The sequence below is a fragment of the Echinococcus granulosus genome (assembly GCF_000524195.1).
Source record: "Echinococcus granulosus chromosome Unknown EG_S00155, whole genome shotgun sequence".
NCBI classification, from domain to species: domain Eukaryota; kingdom Metazoa; phylum Platyhelminthes; class Cestoda; order Cyclophyllidea; family Taeniidae; genus Echinococcus; species Echinococcus granulosus.
This window is the reverse complement of record NW_020170535.1, coordinates 71356-82796: the sequence shown is the minus strand read 5'-3', so window position 1 is coordinate 82796 and position 11441 is coordinate 71356.

Sequence of the window (11441 nt, the reverse complement as noted above, 5' to 3'; positions counted from 1 at the left end):
TGTGAATAGGAAAGTTAATCCCAAAGGCTGCAAGAGTGTGTATTGTGAGTGGCTTTTTATTCGCCACTTCCAACGAAAGTTAGCTAGTTATAAATCTCTTAAAGATGGATGCATCACTTTTAGAATGACCCGCTATTTTTCATAGTGTCACTATTGGCACATGCCTTCGAGACTAAGGTGTCAGGAATACCTACTCTCATCAACTAAAAAAAGTGAAGGCTAAGTAACTGAAACCCTGGCCACCTGCATCAACAGATGACAGTAAGCTTTAAAAACGATGAAATTGTTTTTATTTCTTTCACGATTAATGAGACAATGAGAAGTCCATTTTGAATGGTTTACTGACTTATAATGAGAAATGGCTTTTGTATTGCGATGTTAGTCAACAAAACAAATATGCCACTTCACTCACTACCCACCCACCTATCCCACCCCTCCGGGGTTAGTACCATCCTTTCCCCATGGTCGGAGTTTTATGAGCTTAGCCGTGTCTAATTAGAAAAGGCTGATACATTTTACTGGTAACTATTTCAATCATTAAAGTGTTTTAAAAAGCTTTCTCCAGCAATTTGGTAACTTCATCAGAACAGCGGAAGTTACTGAATAGAAAACCAAGATTTGACTGATTAATAGATGTAAAAGGTATTTAAAACACCTCCATTCTCTCCACTGCTCATCTACCAGTCCCGCATTTCAAAGGCAAGCATCACTTCATCTCCAGAGGACTCCGCTTATTGTGTTCGTGTGTGTGATGGACTACAGAGGCAATCGTTCACTAAAAATTGTTTATTTTTTCAAAGCTAAGTAATTAAAGCTGGGACTTACTTGACAGATAAAAAATTGAAGGCTTCGAAGTAAAATTTCTTAGTTGGAAATGACCATATGATCCATTCTTAAGAGGCAGTGAATGATATCATACTGCCCCAAATTCACTAAAGAGAAAATTTGCACATTGGGATAGGAAGGAAAGAGATATCCCCCTGCAAACATCCCCATTCTCCGTATTTTCTTGATGCTCTTTTCCCATACGGCGATTACCACCTTCACCTGGCATCGGACAGACAACCCATTGAAGGAGCCAGTTGGAAAATAAAGGTGAGCTAGGGGTAACCTTTTTACTTTTAAATGAAGAAGCCTTAAAAAGGTGCATTGTTATGTATGGAAATCACAGATTTAGTAAAAAAATTTTCCCGTGAATTGATGAGAGAGATTAATTTCACATTTCCCTCCTGACAGCCTACGTGATAAAAGAGCAGATTGTTCTGGGGCAGAATTAAAATCTTGAGGTACAGGCAAAATCCCTGTTTTTTTGTTTTCTCACATTGATTCTGTCACACACATATATATTAAATTAAATAGAGATTCATTTTTTTTCCACAAGGCATAAAGTATTAAGGGCAAAGCTCGGGGTACGATGAAATTACAGAATCGGTGTGGGTCTTCAAAGTGGGCTCCACAAACTATAAACCCACTTTTAAAACTTTGTTATAAAATAATCTATCCTAAGGGAAGTGGCCCTTGCTGATGATTTAAATATATTTAAATGTTCCTTTCTCCGTTTATTACTATGTGATTGAGGATTATCGTCCCCGCAAGACCTACAGTAATTTAGGCAGCTCTCTCCTTCGTCTATGGGGCATCTGAACGGGGTGTCCTGAGATGTGGCAGCACTGCTGTGTGTCTTTCAAACACAAGTTTTATGTAGTACCCAAAGTACTCTGTATAAGCAGATCGGGTAAATAGTCACACAGAAATCCACCCGCCTACTAGTCGGAGGGCTCCCTCGCGGAGGGCGCACTTCAAGCTCCACCTTCATTGCATTTTCACATTTGGCAACATTTGCACAACTCGATCGTATACACATACCAGCTAACAAACGTGCACTTTTACGGTACTCACTACTAGCTGCATGCATTGTGCATGTACTTTAGCTATTCGATGGAGGAGTCGAGGTGCGGAATGGCGAGATGACGGGGTGTGTGCGTGTGTGTGTGTGAAAAAGTTGTAATTTACATACATCCAATGCGTTTATCATCAACTTAGGTGGTATATGTGTACGTGTAGATGATGTGCGACTTTATGGTTTTATAGGTGCAAGATCTATTCAATGGAACGCCAAGCATTCAACAATAGAGGCACCAGCAAAACCATTGGTTAAAAGGGCACCACATGCACCACTGATGTGGCACTTTACATAGCCTTAACACTCTAATCTACAGCAAATGTCAATATCGTTATGACTGAGAGCCAGGGAAAGTGGAGGGTAGACTGATGTGAACCAGGGTCATTAATTATTTTCCTACATCTCCCTCCGATCCTAACGCACACCACTTATTGCTTTGGTGTTCCCGATTGAAAACTAGAAGACACGAAGAATATCAAAACGGCGTTAAGAGTCTAGCCGGTGCCTTTGAATGCATACTTCAAGTCTACCGAAATATCGTTCTTGGGAGAACATGCAGTTAACTGTGGCTCCTCAAATTACCCTTGCCACTGAATTGTAGACACGATTTATAAGTGTCGGATTTCGTGACCTCCTTTTTTTCCATTTCCACACACATAGTACACCATGGACAGCATCTGGACTGTTCTGTTGCGTTGAAGGAAGACTTGATAAATTATACTTTTAGGATTAATAGCATTCATGTATTTGAGGCAAAGTATCAAGTTTGCATGAGTTTTGGTTTTGCTACCTAAAGAAGCACTTCTCTTTCATTGGAATTTTCCACTTTTGCAAGTAACTGCATAATCCACGGCGGTTGCAGCTAGAAGAGGATAAAACATGAGCTTAAGACCAAACAATAAAATGATTTAAGCAGAAAAAATGCAACTTTTTTTCTGTAAAGTATGAAATGGGATACAACAAGTAAGGCTAAGCGAGTAATCCGATCCTGGGTTGAATGGTTCTGCACTCACGATCTCGAAGCAGTACGAAGTAAACCTCTCCTAGATAGTGTAAGAAATATTAAAGATTTTACTTGCAAAAGAAGAGCTACTCCCCAAGTAGAGTTCCCTACCAACGGTGGGTAAAGTGATCGTTATAAGAGATCATGCTTCAGGTAAGGCGGTGGATGGATTAGGAGGCTGAGATTAATGCTTTTCGGGAAAAACCAAGGGGTGTGAAGAAAACGGACAATTTTTACCAAAATAGAGGGCTGAAAGTAACTATTCTTTCAGTTCTTCCCTACGTTGGTTTAATATGTTTGCTGTTGTTGTTTAACTTTTAATAGCAAGGCCGGCAGTATTAAGCCTGTGTTTTTAACTCACTGAAATCAATCACTTACACCTGCAGATGGTTTAATTTTAGTGTTTATGTCTGCCTGTCGCCTAGTTATTTTATTCAGTAAATAAAATTTCCAGACTGTCCAAAAAAAACCACCTGAAATTCCGACTTTGGCGTTTTTTGCGGACACAGGGCAAAAAAAGGAATGGAGGGCTTTGAATTTAGACAGTTCCACCATCACCACCGCCACCGTTCCGAGATTTCCCTTTCACTCTCTCTTGCGCCCTTCCGCACCCTCACTCCCATACCAAGACAGCCTTTCATGCACCGAAAAAAAAGGAGACCTGCTCTACTCACGACAGTGGTGGGTGGAGTTAAGTTCATGCTCTCGCCTGTCCACCAATCCCAAAAGCGCTTGCTATCGATTTTTGATTTCCACCCTCACCACCCTACTGCGTGTGGCTGTGACGCAATTTGAGACACGCAGTTGTGCGTGCGTGCCAGCATGGGGTGTAGAGAGATGACCATGCGCCAAGCGTTGCATCTCCATTCTTCCAGTTTAGGCGGTTCTATAGTTGAAATTGGCTCAAGTTACGGAAACTCAACAAATTCTTCATCAAATTAGCCTTCGGTTGTGGAGGTATCCCTGCATCGGCTTTTTGGGACTCCCTTAAAGACAGACAAGTTGCCTAAATCCACCCTGCTTAAAAAAGTTTTGAGTACAAATCAGCGTCACATATGTGTGACACTTGGATTTCTTATCTGTGTTTTGCTTCACGAATGTGTGGCATACGTCTGTCATCAATTTCTGCTAACCGGTTGCACAAAATCGAGTCATAAGCAGACTACTTGAATGAAAAATAGTCAAAGATGAATGAAGGAAGTTCCTGACCTAAGGAGAGTTTCAGTTTTTCGTTTTTTACCAACGAACGAATCTGTCAAACAAGTGAGTGGCAACTAGTTCCCGCATTTGAACTATGGACATATTGGTCACGGTGAGGGAGTTTCTTCGAGACCTTAGGCTTGAATTTGTTGCAGAAGAGTTCCAAGTAGAGAAAAGAAATAAGCATAATCTTTAATATAGAGCATAGCGACTCAAATATTAAGTCGGTTACGCCTTTAAATTGTTGAGATGGTGAAGTATTCAGGCATTTCTTCATATACGACGCCGCGACAGCAGCAAATTTTATTGTGTTTCGCTGTTACAGCCAAAAGACAGTTTGGGAGTTTTATGGACTCCCTACAATCGCTAAGGGCAGACGGGTGCAGCAAGATTCTTCTTTTACGCAGGAAAAAACATCTTTCCTTCCATGTGCAGTGGTTTTTGTCGGAACCATCTGGAAAATTGTGGTGCATCTGGGCATACCGAATTCATTCATTAGCAGCGTTCAGGGGGCACTTCTACCTTCACATGAACTAACTCAATCCAAGGTAAAAGTAATATTTTTTTTTAACCAGAGACATATACTTCAATGGAACTCATCAGTCATGAATTATAACACCTTGGGCTAGCTTAGATGCATAAGACGGCATTGATGAATTCCACCTAGGTTGAGTGACGTCAGCAGTGCTAAAGCATCAGCACCCAAGACTGCAATTCTTCAATGGATCGCCGCAGCAATTAGTACTTCTAAATTTTTTATCCTAATGGACTAGCACAATTGCGCTCAGATGACAGTCTTGATACTTCCATTGTCAAGATCAGACCTAGCGACACTTCTTGTCAAGTGAAGAGACCACTCAATCCCGAGCACAGCACTCGTGCGACTCGGTTTGATGAATTCATAACCAAAAAGAAGCGACTTGATGTCTAAGTCTTTTTTACGGTGCTTTGCCACTTTTTTGCCTATGTAGAAGAAATATTTGAAGCATTTTTGTATTTTGATACCTAAAACCCACTGTAGACTTGAGTGACACACGGTGATCTGAGGTCAAAGCATCTTTGACGCTACTTGAGAAAGGCTTCTGACCCTGTTAACTGTTCGGCCCCTTGATCCTTGTAAATAGTTACTGACATGGTGGATGGACTGGATTTCACTTTTCAGGTACGAAATTCAAAACCGACATTAATCTGATTTAAACTTCATGCGCGATTAATTGTTTCCACGGAACTACCTCACTTGCCCCAACATGATTCATAGACGTTTACCTTAATGTTCCCAAGTAGGAGGAATAATTCAATTTTTAGAGGAATTTTTCCAAAACATTCAGGAAGCTGGTATAACATATTTTTTTAAATGTTTGTAAAATTACTTTATTGCACGGCAAAATTAAAATGCTCTCCACATAACCGTGTGGAGTGAGCTTACACGCGGCTTCCAAGATCCGGTTATTAAGAAGGGACAAATAAGAATTAGTGATAAGTTATTTCTAAACAATAGTAATCCACAGAAGTATGGGGAAATATATAATTCAGATTATTTAAGGCGATAATTTTAATGCCTTTCTTGACTCATCCCAGGATAATAAAAAGAATGTCTTGGGAATAGTCTAGTGCAGGTACACTCACGGAAACGACAACGTAGCAGCGTCTTAGATGTCACACAAGATAAGTTTAACCTTGGTTTCTCTTTTGCGTGGAATTTTTAAATTTTAATAACTTTTGGTAGCTGACTCTGATACTTTCAAGTGTTCAGGAATCGGTGAAAGACGTTCGACTATTCCTTCTATATCCCAGGAATCGGAGGACAATATGATGACTTAATCTGACACAAATGAACCACCTTTCAGCAAGGATTTGATGGCAACTGCTCAATGTCTTTAGTAATTAAAAAGCGAAATTATGCAGACTCTGGTGACACCACTGAGGTAAAGGCATTAACCTGTCCAAATCAACGCGACCATAGCCAATAGGATCGCTGGATTTAAATTTAAATCTGCCTCCTATGTACTATGTCCTACCATATTTGAGTCTGCAGATATACCCCCTTCTAAGACAAGTATGATGTAAAATTACGATTTTCAACTAATTTACGAAGTTTAGTGTAGATAGATTCCAACTTCAGGCAGCTGAAAGGGTGATTTAGAATAAGAGAGCATTTTTAAGTAGGCGTCGTGATTTTTCACCTAAATCGCCTGCTTGCCTGGCTGCCCCAGATGAGAGAGACACTGTCTGCGTTGCTATGGCCGTTAGCAGGCTTGATTGGGATACACGCTAGACGCATTACCCCCCAACAAATTGCTGATTGGCTAGTAGACCATAATTCGGCAACACAGTCTGATGCCCAAACAATGTTAAAGTCTTACTTTTAGACCCTTCGGGAAAGAGTCGATGACTAATAAATGCTACTTTGTCCAAGCATAACTTATTTTCCTCTCTTCCCAAAAAAAAACACTAAATGAATTGCCTTATTTACTCTTTTCTTTCAAACAATTTTTTAGACTTGGCAAGTGTCGAGGTGGATTAAAATCTTCATATGCTGCTTTTCCTTAAAAAATTGAGTTTGTTCAGACCAATTTGTCATTGTTTACTAACTCCAAAGGAAAGGTCAACTCCTTCTTCGACATTCAACCTCCTTTGGTCTTCGGATTACCAACTTAATGCAACCGACCAATGGTAAATCAGAACCAAATTGGCCATGTCGGAAAACATTGTTAACACTGTCTCATACTTGTGGGAAGGCACGGAAATACCAGGAGGGGTGTGAAAATGCATCTCGATGACCAGGCTTCCATTCCACGACGTGTCCAAACAGTTGTTTGTATTCATTAACTTGGCTAGGCTCCTCCTTTCGAATGGAGTGGTTTGGTTAATCCAAATGACTGAGCCCATTGCACCCCAAAAAAGAACCCCATTTGTATCTATTAAAAATATGATTTGATTTTATAAATTTTCCTATCAGCCGCCCATGTAGGCGGTTGTTACACTTAGATTACTTCGCAGTACCGTTAGACTAGCCTGTTCCGATACAATTATCAGTTTACGCATACGGTTCAAACAAGATGGTGGGTTTATAAGTACAAATAAAACACGGGCCAAATGGAAAATACCATTCGGTAGGACGAATGAGATTTTTCAAGTTTCATAAATTAAAAATAGTGGAAAATTTGCCTCCGCGTTTATGCTATGCCAGTCTGGTGTCTGGTCAAGGCAGAAGGGCAAAAGCTCCATATGATGGTAAAATATAGCTAACGGAACAGGCAATAATTTTGCAGACAGTTTGTAAAAAGAAAACTCGAAAGTGGCTTCAACTAGTAGCTGAAAGACAATATCTCCTTTCTCTATAGCAGGAATCTCTGCGAGTATTTAAACGGAAATGTTTGTCATTTACGTACAAATATAAAAAGAATTTATTGTACTGGGTGCCATCTCGTTTACCATTGAAGGTATTATGGCACCTACGATTCTGGAAGTAGTTGGGGACACTAGTGAATTGAGTCCACCAAAAAGAGCTCCTTGTCCTTGTCATGGAGGCTGATTCGTCCGGAAATGTAAAGGATAGGTCAGATGCACATATCAATGAGGCAAACATTACTGTGCAGCAGTACATTCGCTAAAGTCCAGCGAGCTTCTTCGCGATGGTGGGAGCAGGGCAGTCCTTCTTTGGACTTGCAAACTTTTTTAGTTGCGTAAAACCTATTTGATTATGAAGTGAAATTTGCGTGTGCACATGCATGATACACATGCCTCAAACAGTGTATTGTAAACGCCAAACTCTGTGTGTGTGTACTTTTACCGAGTGGCGAGATGAACTTTAAGGAATTCATCCACCACTGCCATTAATAGGCTAGAAAGTCACCACAAATCCTTAAGTATCCATAGCTCCGTGCTATCAGCCCTTATTTCCATAACTCCTCTCATGGGGAGGTTGTGAGATTCAGCTAACTTGAACTTGACCGGTTGGATGCGAATTGCTTAATCAGCTAAGCACTCTCGGTAGCATAAATTTGGAAATTCATTAAGCACTTTAACAGGAAAGATGGCCCTTTTTTCCTTCTGTGCCTGATGGATAAATACAAATACAGGGGAAAAAGGCACATTCCTGAGTTGGTGTTTTTTTTTGGGGGGGGGCAAACACATGTTTTTACATGTATTGTTGCCAAGCTTTTTGGACCTTGGGCCACATGTAAACATGCCTTGAGAGAGGGATAGCGAGGCAAGCCACGGAAGGGTCACCATTGAAATCACAACAAAACATTCCCAAAATGGGGGAACGTGGCACTGCTTCAGGACAGTTTTCGAGAGATAGAGTCATTCTCTCAGGGCAGCGGGAGAGAAAGGTGGGTCTAAATCAACAGTCAAGGTGGCACAATCACAGAAAATGACATTGTTGACAGGATCCTTGTGAGAATATTTAAAAGGCTTAAGATACTTTAAGTTGAGTTAGAGAATTGTTGCGGTGGTGATGTTGTAACCCAAGAAAGCAATTTGATGGATTTAAGAAAGACAGGAAGGTGGTCTAGAACTCTTCATTTGCCTCACTCGGCTTTTGATGTGCATTTGGCGCCTTAACTTGAATCATTTCTGCGATACAACTGTGAGATAAACTGGCGTTTTGGTGGCATTACTACTCCAAAGTGCTCAAGGGCCGACTACCGAATTGACAGAGGCGCTTTTGTTTGAGCACTTCAATGAGTACTATAGAGTGAAGCGTCAACTGCCGACGGGTAGGCGGCTTTAACGGCTAGCATCATCTGTACTTTAGGTGAAGGTGACCACACAGGGGGTAGTCGCAGTTGTACCAACTCTTGTGAATCTTAAACAGCCATCATTCACTTGTGCTCATTTGGCATGAATTAACTCGTGGCGCACTCTCCTTCCATGCTAAATTCTCACAATTCTCTGAAGGTGTAAAAACTAACCGAGAGCAACGAGGCACTCGAGAGTGATCAAATTCACAACTGATTCACTCTAAAGCTCTAAGGGATTAACTTTTTCTTGTACTTCTTTTACATTGAAAAGATACTAAAGAAAGTTATGCAAGGCGAAAAAAACCACCTTTCCATGGCATAGGTTTCACAGTCAAGAGGACCCCGCTTTAGTTCCCATCTTAAGCAGGCAAGTGAGCTGCTCACTTGAAAAAGGAGAGGGAGCATTAAGCCCTAAAGTTTGATCATTTTACACAAAATAAAGTCATTCTTTTTGAACCAACTCATGCTAATTTCCCACCTACACGCGCCCATACTACTTTTTGTGTGCAAGGTTAAAATCAGGTGGCTTTTCTTGCCTAGAAGAATTTATTCCATGTAGATTGTGGGGAGTCGTCACTTCTCATCGCTTCTTGTGACCGATTTATAAATCTATCCTTCCAAAGGTTGGTCAATTACATGCTTTCACATGTTAGTGATTCAGAGGATTAGACTAAAGATAAGATTTTATGCCATCGAGGTTGTACTTTACAAACTATCGACAAGGTAATGCCATAGTGTGTTCGTATGGCGATGTACTGATAATGAGGAAGATGCCAATATTCCCTATTTTACGGATGTAATAATTCCAATTTGCCTTTTATGACAGTCAGATGAAGGTAATAAAGTCTCGGCGGCAGGTAGCTAGGATAAATAGAGGTAGAGGGAGGCAATCGCAACATCACAAAGGAAAACTCGGAATTCTCGGTAACTTCCTGAGGGAAATATCACCTGTTTGCCTTGGCGGGTGGCAAGCGCACAAGGGAGACTCAATCCGACATGACAAGTGAATTTAGGCGTTTGATATAGTTACAGTTAGTGCTATTCAAAGGGACTGAGGGTGCCTTCCAAAGCATTGCAATGTGGATCCACGGGGGAAAGCTCAACACCACAGACTGCCTTTTGAGTAATCTATGAAGTGAATGAAATACAATTGTGTATTTATAAACCTCTCAGTGATCACAACACCGAGGTGCCATAAAAAGCTGCCTATTTACTGAGAGGATTGCTTCAAAATAAATTTGGATTAGGCAACCGGTTTTGCTTTAGGCGTTGAGGGCTTTAGTTTCCAATTCTATCGGGAAATGACGAAACTGAAAGCTAAGACTGCCAAAGAGTCGACCTCTAAACCGCATAACTACTTAGAGGCAAACCGTATTCTGTTTTATAATCATTCACAAAGAAGGAAAAAAGTCATTTGACAGAACCACTTATAATATTTGAAAAAGTCCAAGCATTGTGATCTCAAATAACTACGTACAAGGTAATTCAGTAAGTTTACTCAGATCCAATAGGCTTAAGTCTTAAGAGCTTGAAAGGGTATCCACAAAAGTCTTACTACCTCCTACCAGAATGTATATGGAGGTATCTTAGATTGAAATACCCGTCAATTCATAACTTCGTAAGACTTCTGGTTATTGGATTAACTTTAAAAGGCTCTAATACCTATTTTATGTTGATTGACACCTGGCAAGACCCCTTCTGATTACTCTGGAATGTAGACGACTTTTAGTAAAATTGCATTAAGGGTAAGTTGAAGTTTTATTCAAGTTGCCCTCTTTTCCAAAGACGCGGTCTCACGGGTATGCTGAAGACGACGACAATGCTCCTGTGCGCCTTGGTACCCCTGGCTTGGCAAGTAGATAGGTCACCAGCGTGAGTAAGGGAGACAGTTATTCTGAAAATACACTCACAGGTGTGAGTATTTAGTGATGGAGATGGGCACAGTTCAAGCCGACACGACCCACATCCTAGACATTACAGAGGGCCAGTGTTTTGACACCCTCATCACCTGTTTAGCAGTTGTCACCTTATCCTTAGCCGATGAAGTCGGCCTAAGCTCTGTGAAGAAGGGGAACGAAGGGACTTTCAAAAATAAAGCAACCAGACATGCGTTTGCGTATGCTCAAACTGGTACGACGAGACATTTAATGCAGGCATTGCACCCAGTCTCTCGCCGGTGTGGGAGGCAATTACGTGGAATTACTTCTGAAGCAATTAAACTATTTAATGAACCCCTTGGCGAATTTGATGGGAAATCACTTTTCCTTCTAGATTTTTCTCCCTACTGCTCCCCACCCCCCATACGCCTAGTCTAGTTGTAGTCCCCCTGGGGGGTGGAGGTCATTAATTTATCACACCCTTCAGTAAACTACAAGTTCGTCATCACAAATGAAATATTTCTGTTATGGATGTTATATCGCGCAGTAGGGAGGTTTCATGAGAAAGTATGTAAAGCCATTAAATGGAACAGTAAGAGGGGTTGTTATGGTTATTTAGTTGCATGGGGGTTTATTGTCCGCAAAGTTATGGGCAAAAATTAGGTGAACAATAATTTTCCAACAAATTCCTGGGAAAAATTTTATTTTGC